The 20,351-nt window shown below is 41.8% G+C and overlaps 1 protein-coding gene, 1 non-coding gene and 1 pseudogene across 4 annotated transcripts in view; 1 reads left to right on the top strand and 2 right to left on the bottom strand.

Moving 5' to 3' along the window:
* The window catches only part of TRPC7 (transient receptor potential cation channel subfamily C member 7), a 127,373-nt gene that overhangs the window by 57,635 nt on the left and 49,387 nt on the right, over window positions 1-20,351 (bottom strand). The window lies entirely within an intron of this gene.
* On the bottom strand, window positions 4,282-5,030 carry LOC102884363 (annotated as a pseudogene).
* LOC112471940 lies at window positions 9,326-9,444 on the top strand. The gene has a single exon (XR_003043484.1). It is a non-coding gene; the product is annotated as a 5S ribosomal RNA (ribosomal RNA).

The raw sequence follows: 20,351 nt of genomic DNA, 5'->3' as shown, positions 1-20,351 counted from the left end.
GGGGCTTCGAGGCTGTGTGATTTCCATATCCCTTAAGCACAGATTTTTCTGTCTAACACTAGGCCTCATTTACAGAATAATAATAAGATGTGGCAGTGTGTGATTTGATAAGCAGAAGAATAACTTAGCTGGAGAAAAAATTATGAAATCCAATGCTTATAGAGAAAATGACTTTCTTTTATATAGATAAACCTTCAAAGGCCCCCACTGGTGTCTGATATGACTGTGGTTAAGGTTTCTCATTTAGCTCATTTGGACACCACCAGCAATTGTTATAGAAATCTTCCCGCCCTCCCCCCCCGAAACTGTCTACACAGGAAAAGGAAGACAGACACTATACCAATCATCAAGTGGCTTATCTTGGTGTAGACAGTCTGAATTAGAATAATTCTGTGGTGCCATTTCCTATCTGGAGCATCTCATAGGATTGGGTTCAGTGGTGCTAATGTGTTTCCTCCCATTTTATATTGGCAAAGCTCTCAAGTCATGGAAGTTGAGGAGAGAAGGAGAGAAATGGAAATGTCACGCCTTTACGAGTTTGGTTTGTAGGTTCATTCACTCATTCATTCAGCATACTTTTCCTCAGTCTGTTCTCATTATGCATTGTGCTCAGCATTGGAAATACAGAGAGAAGTTACGGTTCTTATCCACATGGTGCTTTCAGCTCCATGACTCGAGATAGAATGGGACTTAGCAGTAACACACTGCCAATTCTAGAGTAGGCCCTCCGTGTTGGGTGATTGAATGAATATTGAATGTTTGTCCCATCAGTAGGTGCACTTAGTGTGCTTTCTCCTGGGTCCCTCTTCCTTGTGAGACTACTACTGCAAGCCCCACATCCTTGGCACAGCTAGTTGCTTTGCTTCCATTGATAACCTTCAAACTGCTCTTCTCTGTGCTGGCAATTAGCAGAGTGGTTACACGCACAGACTCTGAGGCTGGACCATCCAGGTTCAAATCCCTAGCCGTATGACTCTGGGCATGCTCCTTCACTGTTCCTAGCTTCATGATCCATGAGAGGGGAAAATGTGTGTTGGATGCTCAGCACATGGCCTGGCGCTTAGTATTTAAATGGACATTGGCATTACTGCTGCTGCTGTTCCTGCTCCCGCTTCTATTCACCCTCCAGGGCCATCTAAATCGATCTTCCCTTCGCTGAGTTTATGCCATCAGCAGAGTGCTGAGTGGTCATGGTGTTTTTAGAGTTAAGCATTCCTGAAGAACTTAATGTGCTTGATTACAATAAAAAAGAACCCAGAAATTGCCATTGTTTTATTAAGTTTTAAATCACTAGATCATTCTGCTGTGGGGCTGACATTGTCACTATGCTCATCGATTTTATTTAGCCATGCAGCTCCCGAGTGGCCACCACAAGAGGATAATCCATGATATTTCTGGGTAGATGGTGATGGGGAGTGAGAAGAGAAAGGTGTGGAGCTAGGAGCTTTGGGTGGGGAACCCGAACGATCATACCTCTTTCACAGAGCCTGTAAACATGGGCACTAGACAAGTAAAGTTTTAAAGGGACATCTTGATCTCTGACTTCCTTCTACAAAGTAAAATTTTAAAGTCACAGCTTGATTGTTTCTACTGTTAATAATTAAAGATGTATACTATATGAAGGAACTTTAATTATATTATCTATAATCTTCATAATAACCCTCCCCAAAATGGATGAATTATCTACATCCTCATATTATCACCCCCATCTTGCAGTTGAGGAAACTGAGTCTGAGTTAGCTCAAGTTGCCCATCGTCCCACAGAGAGAAAGTGATGCAGTCAGGATTCCAACTCAAGTCTGATTTCAAAGCCTGAGGTATTTCCATTCCAGTAAGCTCCCTCTGGAATTCTCTTGATTCTGCTGGCTGGACTTCAGCCCTTCCTGATCTTAGTTCTTTGTCATAAATAAAGCATTAAAAAGCAAACATTTATCGGGCTCTCATATGGATTAGGTCCTGGGCTGAGCATATTATGGACATTTTCTTATTTAATCCTCGTTACACAATTAGGTGAGAACTGTTATGCCCATTATAAAGCTAATGGTACTGTGACTGTTCAGATCTGACTCCACAGCAAACATTCTTAACTACTTCTTTTTATTGCCTCTTCTATCTGAAGTTTCCTGCATCTTTTCTGGGTCATGTCACTGTCTCATTCTGTCTGCCAAGCAGGAGGGTATCTTTGTGAACCTACAGATTTCAGATGTGCCACAGAGATACTCATATGGTTTTCCAGTCAGAGTTCTGGAAAACTGTGGCAGTGGTCTGTGACCACTTGGGAAGGACAACTGATCTCCGACTTCCTTCTTCAGACCAGTAGAGGTTCCATGCTAATCCCACACCCACTGCATTTGTACTTTTTGGGATAGATAGAAGGATGGAGGCATAGCTGGAAGGGATTTTAGTTGGGGAGGAAGGAAGCAAGTCAAAGGGAATGAAAGGAAGGTAAAAAAATGAGGAGAATAACAGAGCAAAGGAAGGGACAGTAGGCGGTAGAATTTAAAACCTGACTTCCAGCTGCTGTTACAACTTGATTTCTACTGTTTTCCTTCCCATCCTTGGTCTCTGGCCAGGTTCCTGCAAGGCTATTCTCAGAGCATGCCCAAGCTTGACTCTCCGAGCCTCTACTCAAGGTATCTCTTGCTACCTGGAATGCCTTGTTTCTCATCTCTACGTATCCAAATTTTGTCTAGCTCAATAACTCTATCTTACATGAAACCTTACCCTCTGCACTCAAGTGCAAATCTCTCTTTCCTCTCATGAAATTCTTAGTGTCATAGCTATATGCCTGCATGATTCTCTGCCAGGATAAAACTCCTGGAGGGCTCCTATGGCCCATAGTGTGGTGCTCAGTAAGTGAGTTCTCAGGCAACACTGTTTGAGTAAATAGTGCAGCTAGAAGTTCTCTATGTTCATACTGCAAACCTCATGCCATCTGTAGGACCAGAGTGCCCTTTCTTACTCGTAGTCCTGTGGTGTGGCAGATCCCAGCACTCTGACCATATCACATCTGGAAGAGGCACGTGGGTACCAGAAGCTGAACGTTTGCTTGCTTTCCTGGAGACTTGATGAATAGGTACATGACTGAGTGCATGTCTCCACCGAATTTATTTTCACCTCTGAGATGTGCTAGGAGATTGAAAAACAATGACCAACTTCCTTCATTCTCAAAGGCAGTTGAGCTAGGACTTTAAAGATCTCACCAAGAAAAAAAAAATTTATACCATCATCTGAAAGTGTTATCCAAGAACCAAGCCAAGAAGGAGGCCAGGGATTGGAGCTCAGCTCAAGGGGATTTTTGGTTCTTTGTTTCATATGCATTGCCTTGGCACACTGCCTCCCTCTCCTCACCTTTTCACAGCACCACCTTTAAAATTTTCCATTTTCTGACCATCCAAATCTTTTAGACACCCCGTTCAGTGCTGGGAGCTTCCATTTGCATGCCTGTACAGGTGTCTCTCACTTAATTTATTCCTCCCCTATCTCCTCTTCTAGTGTGCACCCGCAAGCCCAACCAACCCTGGCATACTTCTTAGTTATTTTCACAGCCAAGGGTCCTGCCAGGCAGCTGCTCACTGAACCATCCTGGAAGTCTGCTGGGAGGCAAGAGAAGGTGGGCACATCTGAAGGCTCTTCACTCCCATGGAGATTTGATGTCATCTATTCCATGAGTAGCTTGCTCTGCTTTCCCAAAGACAGCTCTCTGTCCCTGTTTCCCAGGGACAGCAGGGCATGTTCCTAAACGTGGACCATGTAGCCCCCTGCCCATGTTCAAGGAGGGTTCATTCTACTTCTCTCTGGTTCAAATCCTAATAGGCCTTTGAGATCCAACCTTCCACTTTAAAGTCCTACCAGGTCCCTTAGGCGCCCCCCACACCCTTCCGCCCTAAGAGGTCTTGGACTCATCTACGTCTTATTCTGTGGTCCACTTACTTGGCAATCATGGCTCATGGCCAGGTTGTGCATAGCTGTACTGTTGTGTGTACATCTGATCTCGTCTGCTGGTTTTTTGTTTGTTTGTTTGTTTGTTTTTTAGATATTTGAAATACAACTTTATTCTGATTCTAAATGTAAAAGAATGGGAATAATAGTAACAAACAAGGTTTCACCACTGAGTATTGTGATGTGACTGTAGCAGTCTTATATTTGACAATAAGGAAAGAACTGCGTTCCAAAACAGCTAAATATGCAGGTCCAAAAAATGAAGAGTTTTTAAACTGTCACATTCACTCCGAAGCCCATTCATCTCCTTCAGCATCCCAGATTAAGCACATGTTCTGCTTAGCTATATAACAAAGTGGCAAACACCTGCACCAGTGACATCACAGGACGTCTGCCTATAAAACTAGACTTTTGACACTGGGTTCCAGCTTCGCTTTTTCCACGGTTGTCATCCTCATCCAGCAGAGAAGTTGTCTGAGCAACCTCTAGATCATGCTCATACTGTGCCGCCAAAGCTGGGTTCATGACAACCTCTGGTGGGGCGAGAGCAGGCATGGCAACAAACTCCAAGTCAGGGTCTTCGATTAGTTTTCTAGCAAGCCAAAGGAAGGGCTTTTCAAAGTTGTAGTTGCTTTTGGCAGAAATGTCATAGTGCTGCAGATTCTTCTTTCGGTGGATGACAATTGATTTTGTCTTAACTTTCCTGTCCCTAATATCCACTTTGTTGCCACACAACACGATAGGGATGTTTTCACATACTTGTACCAGATCTCTATGCCAGTTAGGCACATGCTTATGTGCCTAACTTCTGAAGTTACATCAAACATTATAATGGCACATAGAGCTTGAATGTAATAGCCATCTCTCAGTCCACCAAACTTCTCCTGACCAGCTGTGTCCCACATATTGAACTTGATAGGTCCTCTGTTGGTGCAGAACACAAGGGGATGTACCTCGACGCCCAAGGTAGCTGCATACTTCTCAGATTCACCAGTCAGATGACGTTTCACAAATGTTGATTTTCCAGTCCCACCATCACCAACCAATATAAGTTTGAACTGAACTTGGGGTTCTCCTTGGGCAGCCATCATGATGTTATTCCAGAAATGTCTCCGGGCTTACCTGACTGAGCTCTTCTGCTGTTTTTAAGCTCTTCAAGGGAACTAACTATCTTTGCATTCCCAAGTTTGCAGCTTTTGCCCATAATAGGTGCTCTATATACATCTGTTGAGTGATAAATTGTATGCTTTTCCAAAGCCTCAGAGGTTTGCTCCATGATTTTCTGTGACTCATCACCCCAGAATATTTTCTAAATCTAACAAATCCTCTATTACTCAGGGGATGAGCACTTAACTGCCTTCACATCTTTACTAGAGAGCAGACAGGGAGAAGTGATGAAAACTCAACCAGGATTTTCTTGTGGAGCAGAAGATTGAAATATGAGGCTAAAATAGGATTTGAGGATTATCTTTTGGATTGGATGAAGATTGTTTAATTTCTACTTATGCCATTACCACTGCAAACTGACATCAATCCATAAAATATTTAATGAGTATTATTATTATCATTATAAAGAATAGCTAATGTTTATTGAGTACCTATTCTGTATCAGATTCTGTGTTTAACAGACACCACATGATTTAACCCTCATATCAGTTAATTGAGATGGGTATTATTATATCCTTAATTTAAATATGGAAGCCTGAGACACAAAGAAATTAAATAAGTCACGTATAATCACAAAGGTGATTATGACAGGTTTTGGACTTGAATACAGGTCAATGTGACTTCAAGGACAAGTTTTGAACTATTATCCTGTATTTCTACAAGGTAGTTTAAAAATCAGACAGACAAGACAAATCATGAGGGACCACAGTGATTTCTCCAAGCCCACAGAGGCCAGGAGACCTCAGTTTTAAGATGCTGTTAGAACTGTCAATTCTCTGTGCTTCTGCTTGTGGGCCAGCCAAGTCCCAGTGGAGATCAAAGTCAGGAGCATACAAGGGGAAGGGCTCAAAGCCAGTTTCCTCAACAACTTCCATCTCCTTAAAAGGAGTGAGTCATCATTCTAAAGATGAAATCCTGAGTTCTCTCTCCTACATGCAGATAAGAGTAACAGCAACTGATTCAGCAGTGGCTTTAATGTCTGGTCACCACTTTGCCAGGAACCAAGTTAATGTGGAGGCCAGTTAAGCCCAGATTTACAGCCTTGAAAAGTACAGACTCCAGCCAAAAACTGCTTTATTGAAGGACCTATTAAGATCTCAAGCCTCTTGTCAAATCCCGCCTGACACTGACATCTTACTGGGAAGAGCTTTAGTTTCAGATAATTCTTTGAGCCCAAGGTCTGACTAGATAATGTTCCCAAGTCAGATCCATAACTCTGCAGACTTTCCCAGTGGCTATGCTATCCCTTGAGTGTGAAGATTCATGGGGTTGTAGAATATGCACAGGCTCTGGGGTCAGCCTGTCTGGGTGCCAGTCTTAGCTCTATAACTGACTGATGTGGGACAGAGTAGATTAATTTCCCAGGCCTCAGTTTCTCTATCTATAAAATGACCATGACTAACTCAAAGGAGGTTTCAAGGGTTCAGAAAATACAGTTCCAGTTTTTGGTTTATGGTTCAATTTTTAAGTGAAAAATACTGGTTTTTTTGTTGTTGTCATTGTTATTGTTGATTTATTTTTGCAATAAGAGTCAGAAATAGAAATCACTTATATCTTGAGCCCTGTCCAAAGAGTTATATCATGTATTAAAATTTTTAAGCAGTCAAAGGTATGCTTACTGACAGAGTATCTATATCTTTCATGGTTCTTAAGTAGAGAAAGAAATTTGATTATCAATAAAAGCAAAATTTTTCTTGCAAAAATAATTCTTACTCTAGTTCATAGATTTTAACAACAAGAACATGCATCAAAAAGTACTGATGTTGATAGAGGAAGTCTGCATCTATATTTAATTAAAAGAATACAGAGAGACTGGAAATGCTTTCTTGAAGTATAAAACGCAGCTTCCAACTAATACAAAAATCGTGGTTCTAGATTGATGGAGCTAGTGGTAAATGGTAGGGTGGGGTGATCGTACATTAAAAAAAAAATTCTTAAATTATTGATTAAATTATTAGATTAGTGACAGATTAAAGGAATCAGAGGGAGATATTTAGAGTTTACTTATATCTTTCTTTTTATGATTTCGAATTTTCCAAGCTTTTCTTGCAGAGAAGTGTGCATATAACTTAGCAATGATGTATTTGATATACTTTACTTTTTAAAACCACACTTTACATTTTAATTTTATGTAATTATTATAAAATAACACTTTGAAATTAATTTCATTTCCTATAAATTTATGTTATAATGCTGATGTATGTTTTGCTATTTTATTTTTACTTGTTGCTTTTATTTGCATATATAGTTTTATATTTAAAACATACTCAAGATTTAGTGTCACTTTTTTAATTTAAATTTTTGATTTCTCAACACTTACAAAATGTTGCTCTTACCAGTGTTTTGGTAATAGGAGACATAAATGCTGAAATAATGACGTAGTCATTGGTTCAAGAATTAGAAATAGCATGTGTATGGCCTAGCTGTTCTAGACCTTGGCAGCTTGTGAGTACAAACTTAGCCTCTTGGCAGACATGCATCCATCTATACACCAGATAGATAGTAAATGCCTATTGATACTGTGCACCAAGCACCTTCAGGCATGGAAGACACAGCAATGAGCAAGATGGTGAAGGCTTCTGCCTTTAGAAGCTTGTTAATTCCCAGATTTTAATGTTTCAGAGCCTATTCAGGTTGGATGGCAGGGTTTTGTTGTTGTTGTTGTTGTTTTTATGATTGCCTCCTCCCAAGTATTTCTGCTTGATTCAAATACCCTGTGCAAGTCACTTTACCGGTCACTGAATATTCTCTGAGCTATCCCAGGCAGCTGGTCTAGTGCACAGGCATAGCTGTTATTGCCTCTCTATAGTTCTGATCTGGGTGCCTCACCACCAGCTCTCTGATCTGTTGTTCTGCTTGCATTGGAGCCTCCTGGGCTGGTCCATGCCACTGTGAAGTACATCTAGCTCTCTGCCCTATGCTCTCCTCTCTGTTGCTGACTTTATCTTGCAATTCTGCTGCTGGGCTGGTGGGCTCCCACATGGTAGTGGGTACTGTGTTCCTCAAGACCTTGAATGCCTCCTTGGTATGTGGGGCATCTACTTTCTTGGCAAAAATGGCCACTTGCTCTCCATCATGCTATTTCCAGATCTCCATCTGTTCATCCCAGAAACGCCTGTCTCTTCTCATGTTCGTCTTTCCTAGAGGACAGTACCCCAAGAGAGTTGCTGGAAGTGATACCGAGGGTGAAGTAGTGCCTTCCATTTTTCCACAGTTCCTCCTGCTCAGATTTCAGGCCTCCATGGTTCTGCTTTTGATGATTCTGAGTGGAGAATTACTAGTCTTATTTCATTTTACCTATTTGGCTATATGAGTTAGCCTCCCAAAAGCTGATGGAGAGAGGTGTTAAATCCTGAGCCATTGCTCTTAGTTTCCTGTGCACAGCTCATCTTGGCTTGTGGAGAGGTTGGGGAGGGTCCAACGACAACCTTCCACTGAGCTCATAACCCTTGCTCATCCCCTGCACTCAAGTCTTGGTCAGACTTCTCCCCACTTCTGGGAATTTTTCTATCAGAATTTCCTTAAAAATCAACCTTATTTTCTGCTCTTCCACCTCCTAGCATCAACCTGACCAAAAAAGTTAAACCCAGTGTAGACAGTGTTCAAGTAGTTTTTCATGAGGTTTTGGGCCCTATACAAGAGATACGGAGTGTCTATGATGAACAACCCCCATCCCCAACAACTACCATAATTTTTCACATCTAGAAAACTTTTAAGGGGTGTCTCTTAATTCCATATGTCACACTGCCCGTTTCTACTCTCTGATGTTTAAAGAGACATTGTTACTGAGAGAGCCTGACATATACCTTATCCACACACTTAGTAGATATTGGTTTCTTTCACTTCTCTGGAAAATGTGGAAATTCATCACACCTCAAACACTGGGAAACATGTAGCATTTATTTCTGGTGAAGGCACATTCTGGTCATGCAGGTGACTGCTGGCTTCCTGTTCTTAGATGTCAAATGAGGGGTATGAATATTAAGCAACCAATGCAAAGATCCCTTTGACACTTAGGTTTGGTATTTGAAGAGGCAGTAGTCCCTTTGTTATTCAGGTGCCAATCCTCAAGTCGTGATATGTATAGAAAATTTCTTAATGGGTTGAGTTAACTTTGGTCATAATTTGAATGCTGGTTTTTTATCCACCTGTGGAAAGTAAAATCTCTCTCTTGTTTTCTCTCCGCATGTTCGTATTCTTCAAAAGTAGAAACTGAGTCTATGGCCATGCCACCCTGAACATGCCCGATCCCGTCTGATCTCGGAAGCTAAGCAGGGTCGGGCCTGGTTAGTACTTGAATGGGAGACCACCTAGGAATACCAGGTGCTGTAGGCATTAAAAAAATAAAATAAAATAAAATAAAAAACAATGAAAAAAAAAGTAGGAACTGAGCCTCATAAGTTATTGTGATATATTAAGGTTACATCTGTATATATGTAAATTTATATCTACCTATCTACCTACCTATCATCTATCATCTATCTATCATCTATCTATTCACCTATCCATCTATTCAGTAAATATCTTGTGAGCCAGACACCAGGAACACAAAGGTTGAAAATAATGTCCTGGCTGGCTTTCATGGCCTGCAAAGTCTTTTCAGGGAGATAGATAGGTAAACAGGCAAATTGAGTGTAGCTCAATCAATGCCGTGACAGGGGGTAGCTCAGGATGTCATGAAATAATAGAATTGGCATCCAAACCAAGAGGGAATGTGGAGGGACAGTGAGGAGAGGCTAGTTTCTCGAGCTGAGCCATGAAGGCTATAATCAGGACACTGAGGATAGTTTCTCGAGCTGAGCCATGAAGGCTATAATCAGGACACTGAGACAGGGTATGATGAGGAGAAGGTGGTGCATAGAGTTTAAGCTGGAGAGTCAGATTTTGGTTTGAATCTTAGCTCTGCCTTTGAGCTGGATCTATTTCATCTGTAAAGTGGGGATGACAGTATTGATGGGACACTGAATAAATGCATTCAGAGCACTTGGCATGGTGAAGGGCGCTGATTAAGCACTTAATAAATTGTCGTTGTTGTTATTGATGCCTCAGAGCCTGGTGTGTCAGGAGGGTGCAGGTGGCTCAGGGTAGATGGCCCATTGGGGAGTGATGACAAATGGGAGCCCCTCAGGGGTCTTGCATCATGCTAAGATGGAGACTAAACATAACCTGGAAAAGCAAGTTGCCTTAGGAGCTAGGGGGAGTTGTAACAGACTTTTATTTTTAGATATCTGGGCCAGATACACATAGTGTAGCTTGTGTGTGCTTGCACACTTGCCCCTACTTCTGCCGCCACTGTTCTCCCACTTATCAAAGAGCAGAACAACATCATTTAAATAACAGCATCAGACTGTCTCAAAAGGCTCCAGGAGCACCTGATTCATGGAACCTGCCCAGTAGACAATGATAATTTATTCCTATGTCCAGGATTCTATTGCAATCTCTTTAAATGTTAATGATCAATAGTGTAATTATGATCGAGCCAGTTGTGGGTTTAATTTAATTTGCAAAGCCATCTGGAGCTATGTAGAATTCTTTTTGCATTTTTTTCCAGACCAGATTTGGATAGCTTCAAGTCACTATAATGTCAAACATATAACAAAGACACTACTCTCAAGCTCCGATAATCCAGAGGGGAGACCTGGTGACCTGAGGATGAATCAGAGGATATGAGGACGATGGATTCTGTAGTCTCTCCTCTCTTCATTTCCCCAAGAGCAGGGAAGGGGCATTATTTGGCTAGTGAGGATGGGCATCTGCTAAGACCTGATCCCTCTTCAGCTGGACAAGATACCAGACCAATAGCTGCCCACTATGCTTAGGGGGAAAAAAAACACATTTCTTTCTGTGTCTGTAAACCTTTGGATAATATGGTTCTTGCTATCTCACATCCTGCTACTCTCCTCTTTGCTCACTATGATTTAGTCCCACTGGCCTTCTCACGACTCCTGAAACAGAGCAAGGCCTTTCTCAACCATCCTGACCAAAATAGAAGTCTTCCCTCTGCTCACCACTCAGTCCCTTTCTGTCCTTTTACCCTGCTTTACTTTTTTTTTTTAAATAACATTTCGTAACCACCAGACTTTATGTTATGCATATATTATCTGTTACTGTACTAGAAAGTAAGCTCCATAAAAGAAAGGACTTTTTTTATTGCATTCTATCTATAGTACCCAGAAGAGTGTCCAGTACATAGTAGGCACTCAGTAAATACTTGTTGAATGAATGAATCTTCCAGCTCATTTCCTGAACTCTGCAATACACCCTCTCAAATAGGAACTCTAACCCTTCTTTCTTCCTGGAGTAGATGTCATTTCCGAAGACGGTGGCAATAGTATCTCCCATATCAAATACCCTGCAGTGTGACTACTACTCTCCCACTTCCAGAGGTGAAGTCTGTTCCTGTTGCCTTTGAAGCTGGGCTAGCTCTCAGTGATCTGTTTTAATCAATAGAATGTGGCAGAAGTGATACTGCAAGGCTTTCCAAGATTGGGCCTTAAAGATCTTCAGCATCTAAATTCACTCCTGGAGAAGCTCCCTTTTGGAAGGCAACTGCCTTATAAGAGGTCAACCCCCTGAGACTACTATGCTATCAGGAAGCCCAATGTGGCCATGGGCACGGGGAGCGGGAGGGGGAGGGAGAGAAATAGAGAGATGAATGGAGAGAGGGACAGAGACAGAGACAGACAGACACATTATATGAGGAAACATTGAGGTGCCAGAAATTAAATGAAGCCTTCTGGCATCTTCCATTCCAGCCCAACCACTAAATGAATACAACTGAGCAAATGACTTCAGCTGATGCACATAAGAACTTCCTACGTGAGTCCTGCCTGATTTGCTGACCCATGGAATTGTAACCAAATAGAATGATTTTTTTTTAAGCTGCTAAGTTTTATGCTCCAAAAGATAAGTTGAACTTTTCTCTTCAGTTCCCAGTCCCCAGCACTCCATCTTGTCTCCTCCTCCATGGGGCTCTTGGGCAAGAGCTCTGTCCTCAGCCCTCACCTCTTCTTTGCCATGATGCTCCTGTCCTCTGCTCTTGATGCCTCTGCTCCTGTCCCTTCCCAGGGGAAGAAGTATCCCTCCTAATCACAGCTGGCTCTCTTCCGTGTTCTTAGTCTTCTTCCCTGTGGCCTTCAGAGCATCTGAAATTGGGCACCTGAACTCTTTTGCAGTTGCTTTCAAAATTGTCTATTTCATCTGGTCATCAGACCCTGTGTCTTCCTTCTCTCTGACAACTCTGTAGACCAGATTCTGCCTACCACCCTCTGAGCCATAGATGCCTCCTCCCTTGACCCCATCTGCATCCCTGGGAGTCTGAATAACCTGCCTTGGAGATGAGTCTGTCTTGTTTTGGGGGCGGGGGGGGGGTAGTTTCGTCAGGGGAGAATGAGTAGTGTGGTTTGCCTTTTATCTCCTGAAGAGATGGACGGGAGGGCTCTGTGAGCCTGGTGGTCCTGGCTCAGGAGGAGGTTCATTGTTTCTGGGGATTTTAGGAATGGGTCTGAAGACCACATGTTGGCAGTTTTTTAGAGCTCAAGGCCCAGGGAAGGGGAGGAACTGGAGGAGAGTACTTGGCGATGGGGAGACACTTTCTGAGACGCGGGGGAAGTGAGGGACTTTGGGAGTTTCCGTGGAGTATAGACATCCGATTCCACTTGAACTCTCTGCCCTGGAGGTATAAGGACCCCAAATTGGGGTCATTCCAGAGTGCTAGGGGGATTCATCTATCCTAAGGAGCTTCTTTGTGGAAGGAGAGGGTCCCAGCACCAATCTGGCCCAGAGATTTTGCTTCATTGGAAGTTTCAATAGGCAATAGATTCTTGTCTGTTTTGTTTTTACTGTTATATACCCAACACCTACTATAGTATCTTACTATAGTAAACAAAACCAAACTGTTGAATGAATAAGATAGAACCACAGCTTGGAACAGATGGTGGTGATCAGTGCATGTCAGGCACATCAAGTGTCCACAAGGAGTGGGGCATAGGCCATGAGCCCTTCTTTGGGTACACAGGTGAGCCATTAGGACTATAGTGTGACACAGAGGAGGATGCCCCAGAGTAACAGAGACAGAATTTTCTGCTAGCAGAACTGGGCCAGGTTTCACATGATTTAGAAAAATTTTAAAGTGATGAAAGCCAACATTTATTGAGCATTTATGATGCACCAGACATTTTTCTAAGTAATGTTCATGTATTAATTAAGTAAGGCCCAGAGAGGCTAAGTAACTTGTCTAACACAATCAGGATGTGAACAGTCAGGATATGAACCACCCAGACACTCTCCAGAGTTTCATCTATACCAAGTAGCAGTTAAGATGTTTGGTTTCTTATCCCAGATAGTCATGAAGCAAATTCATACCAGTCGTACCTGTTTCTTCACTTAGTAGTACATATGTATACGTGTATAATATTATAAAATTTTAATAATCACATAATTCTGACAGAGCAGATTAAGGTTAGAAATAAATTTTTTTCTAGTAATAGAATATAACAACTTGGATGACCTGTGCCTTGCCTGCCACCCAGATAATATGTAGTCAGTTTCCTAACTAGTACCTGCTACGGATCAGAATAATCCCTGAAAGATAACATTCGTAAGGTGCCAGTAGCCCACACTTATCCAATACTTACTATGTATCAGAACTTTGTAAGGTAGATATTATTACCCCACTTTAAAGATGAAGGAAAAGACAGGTTAAGTGATTGTCTAAGGTGACCCCAAGCTGTCTCACTGTAGAGTTCATGATTCTAACCAGTATTCCGCATAGTGTCTTGTTTCTAAATCATGTTGTAAGGTCTATTTTCCAGCAGAAACTTGCATTGTTTGATTATCTGGGAAGGATTCAATTATTTCAGGAAGAAATCTTTAACAGCCATGTGAAGAACCTTCAGGATATGTGTGCCCTGTTTATAAATGTAATAACCAATTACAATTATAAAAGAACAGCAAATACATGTATATGTCTTGTACCTTCATAGTACACTTTCGGTTTTCTCTGGGAAGTAGTCTGTTATCAGCTAAAGATCTGTAACTGGTGCTAATGGATTTGGTTGTTGGAACTTTGTCTTTATAAATCCTCCCTAATGGGTCTTAATGTCACTAAATTTCAGCCTGATAGTTACTGAAAGCAGCTTCCAAATTAGTGAACATTTTAACAGCTCCTTTTTGACCATTGAATGAGGATCCTTATTAGAAAATCAAGTGTCATTTTGAGTCCACTGAAAATAATTTGGAGAAACTGGATAAGAAGGGGTAGTTGAGGACCCAGCAAGAGGTTAAGTATGTCTGAGGAACTCGGCTGTGTTAGTTAACACAGCCAGATGCCCTCCTCCAGTTTCTGGTGCTGCTCTGCCTTCATGCACAGGACTTGTGGACTCGAGCAAGAGCGCCTGCTCTGTGGGTTTACTTGCTCCCTTTGGGAATTTCTCTGGCAGCCTGCTAGGCAGGGAGATCTTGTGTTGGCCCTGCTGGTTCCAGCACAGTGTGGTCATTAAAAAACAGGCTTTGAGACTAGGAGTATAAGTTGGAGTCCTGCCCTACTTCTTACCAGCTGCTTAGTTTTCCATGACTTGCTCTCCCTCTTTCACCACTAAAATGGAGAAAACATGATTGAAGCTGTGGTATGCATACAAAGAGCGGAGACAGGGCTGGCATTTAGTGTGAGAGAGCTGTTCTTTTTGAGCATCTCGTCTCAAGTCCTGATTCTTCTCTCCTTGTCCGCCCCCACTCCATCTCCTCATCCATGTGGGCCCAGGGCTCTGTGCTGCCCCATTCTGCCACAAAGTCCTCCAGGCTCCTAAATGGCCTCCAATTCCCTTCCTCACCCAAATGAAGTCTCTGTTAGGACAATTAGTAATATGTGTAAAGCCATTTATCTTGTGGTTGGTAGGCCAGACCCTCATAGAAGCTTCTGGGTTGAACTTGTGCCCTAGATTGCAAAGTCCTGTTTTCACCTCCAATATAACAGTTACAGAGATTCCTTCCTTTTGTGAGCATAGCCATTGCCTTACTTTAGGTGCTCATCATCCACTGGACTCTTCTAAATTGTGTTTTAGCTAGTCCTTGTTCTCATTGATACTATTAAATCTTGCTACTAGGACTATCATAATTATGAAAGCGAGATGACCTACAGTCGTGACACACCACTGACCAGGCCACAAATGGGTCAGAAGTTCTATATTACACAAGTGCCATACACATCAACATAGAAAAGATCAAAGCTCCAGTTTGGAAATGCTGAAGGATCATGGTGCTGTGGTGTAGAGTGGCTGTGGGCGGGCTGAGTTCACATAGAAATACTCATCTGCCTAGAGACCAGAGAATGCATTTGAAAATACACATAAGATGGTATTTTATATCTACTAAATTAGAGGGGAAAAAACATAATGCTACTTAATGCTTGTGAAGTACTGAAGAAACCAGTTCAGTTGTATAATACTGTTGACACTGAAAAATAGTATAGACATTTGAGGTGTGTTTCACAAATATTTGTGTCCTTTGACTCAGCGTCACTCTCAGAATTTCAATTTTAGGAAATAGAAAAGAAGGAAAGAAAGTACTGTGTACGGTGATAATGATCAAATATAAATACTTGTAAAAAGTGAGTGTTCATCAGTAGAGAAGATACATACATAATGGTACATCAGTCTTATGCTGGTATAAAAATAATAATTATAGAAAAATAGAAAAAGATTTACCTTCTGATGCTAGGTGAATCAAATCACAAAATTATTTATCCTATAGCTATATAAAAATACATATGTTCGTATGGGTAAGAATTGGAAGTTTGTAAACGAAAACAACTGCATATATAGCATATGATTGTAGATTATTTACCTTTTAAATATTTTTCTTATTGTTATAATACTGTTTGTGCGATAAATGCAGTAGGTACAATCGTAAAGGCAAATGCAAAGATAATCAATCTCTAGGGACCCCTTTCTGTTATGGAATGAAGGCGCATCTCCATGCCCCGCCACAGCCCATTACAGCCTGCCGGCTTCACCAGCAGGTCAGATTTCCTCCAACCCCAGGCTGCTGATTTCCCACATCATTTTGCCCCCTCCTCCTCGGCCTCCTCTCTTCCGTTAAGCATTCATCCTGACCATGTTGTAATTCTTCAAACACTATCACGCCTTTGTGCTTTGCCCACTGTTTCCTCCATCTAGCATGTCTTCATTCCCCTTTTCTTTTGATCTCTGACCCACCTTTCAGGGTCTGACTCAGAAGCTACCTCTTCTTCCTCTTTGAAGTTTCCCCACATCATTTTTGCCTGAGTTACTCTTTCCTTATCTGATAAAGGACTAGGTTCAGTCTGTGTAGCCTTTTAGGATGTAAGTTCTTAAAGGCAGGGGGCTGGGTCCTACTTATCTTTTTTAATGTCCACAGATTTAGCTGCTAATTGGTGTCACCTATGATTGTTCTTTCCTTCAAGCTTGCAAGTATGTCCATCAAGATCTAATATCTGTCAGAAGGGGAGGAAGCAAAGCGGTCAGACGATAATACATCAGATGGGTTTATTATAGAATATTAAGTATAACAATTAATTAATGTGTAATTCAGGATGCAACTTGAAGTAAATTATTGAAGAAAAATGATCAAAACATTACAAATTTTATTAATCAAGCAATGCTGTTTTATATTTAAATGACCTTCCTTTCTTCCTTCCTTCCAAAATAACACTGTCAGCCATAATCTGAGTTTCCATGGCCTTGGTGCCAATAGTTGTAGGAGTTCAAGAATGAGACAAATAATGACTAATATCTACTAGTTCATCATAGGCTACTTTCCTATTTATCTCATTTTGATTCTCAAGAGAACCCTGAGAGTTTCCTCAACAGCTTCTAGGAATGTATCTCAACTTGAACATGGGATTTTGTTATATTTCAGAAAAATAAGAACTGAAAGAAAACTCAAGCATGGTGCATTCATTCATTCATTCAATTATCAAATTCAATAAATATTTTTAAGAATCTTCTAATTGCCTGGGTCTGCTCTAGGCTAGGGAGACTGGTGAGCTGCTGCCACAGAGTTTACTGTATTGGGGGAAATAGACAATAAACTAGTAAATAGATGAAACAAAGGTTGTTTACTACAAAAGAGGGCACTGAGGTCGAGAGTGGCCGATGAGGGAGGAAGCAGCATAGTGACTACATTCAGATAGGGTGGTCAGGAGAGTCTCTTTGAGAAAGAGTTAGTTGATCTGATTTTTGAACAATGAAGAGGATCCAGCCAGCAGAGATTTGAGGGAAAGGAATTAGTAACTTCTCTGGGGTGGGAACTAGTGTGGAGTGTTTAGGGCATGGAGAGGCAGGCATTGTAGCTGGAGACGAATGAGCAGGAGGGAGCTTGGCGTGAAGTGAATTTAGAGAGGAAGGCAGAGGCCAGGCCATGCAGCATCTTGTAGGCATGGTTAGTAGTTTGGATTTTAAGCGCTTTAGGGCCAAGAAGATGGTGGTGGCAGCCTGCCAAGATTCCTTTACCAGTAAGGTGCACCTTTCCCCAGCTGCTAGAGGTGTTGGATGCAGAAATATCTGGGAAGTTATGCCCTCCCCTTGGGCATAACTGTAGCTGACTGGTACAGGTATAGAAAAGGCCAGTTCCCTTGCCTCAGTACAGGGCACAGGGCATGTCTTTCGTGCTCCTCACACTCCAGACTCTCACCCACCCCAGATCAGGCTGAAGTTAGGCTTCACTGAAACCACACCTTAGCTTAGCTGCTTCTCTTGCCCCATCCTTCTGCCCCCTTTGTTGCAGGTTTCTCCTGAGATCACAAGGAGCCCTTGCACAAGGACCCTCATTTCAGGCACTGCTTCTAGTGGTAAAAATTATTAGGCTATGACTCTCTGGGGGCAAGAACTGTGTCCGTCTCATTTACCTTTAGATGGAAGATTCAAACCAAGGCATGACATCATCTGATTACTTAAAAATTTCTCTGACTGTTGCTTGTGTGTGTGGAGTGGGGGAGGGGGGAGTGAGGAAGGACAGAAGGTAAGTCAACCAGGTAGAAGCTATTGTAATCATCCAGGCAAGATATGACTATGGCTGGATTACACAAATGAAAGCATCTCTATTATGCAGAGATTTTCACTCACAATTATATGTAGAAAACACCCCTGTCATCAAGAAATTAACAAGTGATCTTAGGCAGATGAACGTTGATAAAAGTATATAGTGGAAAGAATATATAAAAGGTCAAATGCTCATTAAGACTTAGAATCCATATGAGCATTTAGTACAGAAATGAGACAAATGTATAGTTGTTCTTTAGCTTAAGTACTGGAATTAGTCGCAGGTCCTTAGGATGGGGGGATCTATAATTTCTGATATCCGTTTGCCTCTAGTATAAAATTGACAATTCGAAAATGACTCTTGTTCTTTCCACTTTGAGCTTTTTGCCTCTTATTTGCATTGGGGATTTATGGTCCCCCCTTGAATGCTCTTCAGACTCCTCTCTTCTTTTTAACCCCCAAATCAAGATGTAATAATAACCTGGCTCTGCCTCTCTTAACAAATGCAGCAGATGATGAATATAAAGAGTTATACAAGCTAAGGCAATATGGCTCAGGGGATATGGTAATCAAGAAGAAAAAACCTTAAAGGATTATCCATTCATGCAAATATTTATATATTGAAAGAGCTGAAAAAAAAAAAAAACAAAAACAAAACAGCACAATAACCAGAAGGACAATGGTTTTCTGCCCTATTGGGACCACTCATACTTTGAGGATCTGAAGTCTCTTTTGTAAATGTGCAGTAGTATCTGCTCTTTAGAGAAAGATGTGTCAGGTGATTCACAGTAGGCCTGAGGAAAGGCAGAGAGGAAGCATCTTTTCTCTTAAAGCTGAGCCAGGCAGGTTGTGGGGGGTGGGTCGGCAGTTCAGGCTGGTAAGTGGAGGGAGCACTCCTGGCCCCCTGAGGAGCACTCAATGATCCAGTCTCCTCTTTGGAAGACAAGGCCCCATTACTCCTCTCTCTAACAGTACAGGACTACCCTGGGAGCCACCCACCCTGCTCCATCCCTATTACTGCCAGGACAGAGCCAGTGTTAGGGCCTCTCTGGATAGAAAGATCTCTTTTCCAGAGTTACTAACCCAAAAGAGATACAGGTCAGCAATGAAGGGAATGGAGATGATGGCCCCGTACTCTGAAGCCAGCCTGGAACATTATGCGAATTCTGTTATGTAGATTTTTAATCACAAGGAGAATTACCGATACTTGGAGAAGCAGTAAAGCCTATGACTTCACGTTTTACACTCATCTATTCATTTATTCACCACCCAGCCTGCTCTGTCTTCTAAAACAAGAAAATGAATGAAGAAAGGTCCCACCTTCCAGAAGCTCAGTCTTTACAAAGTTAAAACCATCAGAAGGCCTTTAAAAAACACAATGTCTGGGTTCCCACTTAGAAGAATTGGATTAGAAAGCTCTGGGTGGTTCTGTTGTGTAGCTAAGTTTGAGAATTTAGCTTGTTGTAGAGATATAATGACTTTGAGCTTGATCTAACCATGCCTTTGGTCTAGAGAGATGCAGTGCATCCTTGGAGAACTGTAGTCTCTCTTCTCAGGGGTTTATGGTTAAGGGGTTATGCTCTAGAACCTGAAAACTATCCTAGAGATTCTCAACAGGGATAATATTGTCCTCACCCTTTCTCCCAGGGACATTAGAGACTTTGTCTGGAGATATTTTTGGTTGCCACAGCTTGTGGGGAGGGCGCTACTGACATCTAGTTGGTAGAGGCTAGGGATGTTGTTAAATACCCTGTAATGCACAGGGCAGTGCCTACAGTGAAGAACTATCTGGCCCCAATTGTCAGTAGTGCTGAGGTTGAGACACCTTGTTTAGTCTTAAGGGTAGTTCTGCTTGTAAAGCCAACATGGCAGGCAGCTTCCATTAATTATCATTTATTCTGCACTTACCATGTTCTAGCTACATTATATATGTTAATGAACATTGATTATTGTTTATTAAGTACTATTATTTGTTCCCATTATCCAAATAAGAAAATTGAGGCCCAGAGACAGAAAACTTGTCTATAACCATGTATTTAGTAGGACAATTGAGGGACTAGGGATTTGAACATGTGCAGTCAGGCTTCCAGCCACAACACTGTACTTTTGTCTAACATGTTCTGTTTTTCATTTTCTGAGAGTTTTCCAGGCAGAAAAGGGATGGAGGTTACACACACACACACACACACACACACACACACACACATACGTATACATATTCATACA

This window comes from Pteropus alecto, unplaced genomic scaffold (genome assembly GCF_000325575.1).
Source record: "Pteropus alecto unplaced genomic scaffold, ASM32557v1 scaffold78, whole genome shotgun sequence".
Lineage (NCBI taxonomy): Eukaryota > Metazoa > Chordata > Mammalia > Chiroptera > Pteropodidae > Pteropus > Pteropus alecto.
Note: the sequence above shows the minus strand (reverse complement) of the source record. Positions and strands in the feature narration are given on the sequence as shown.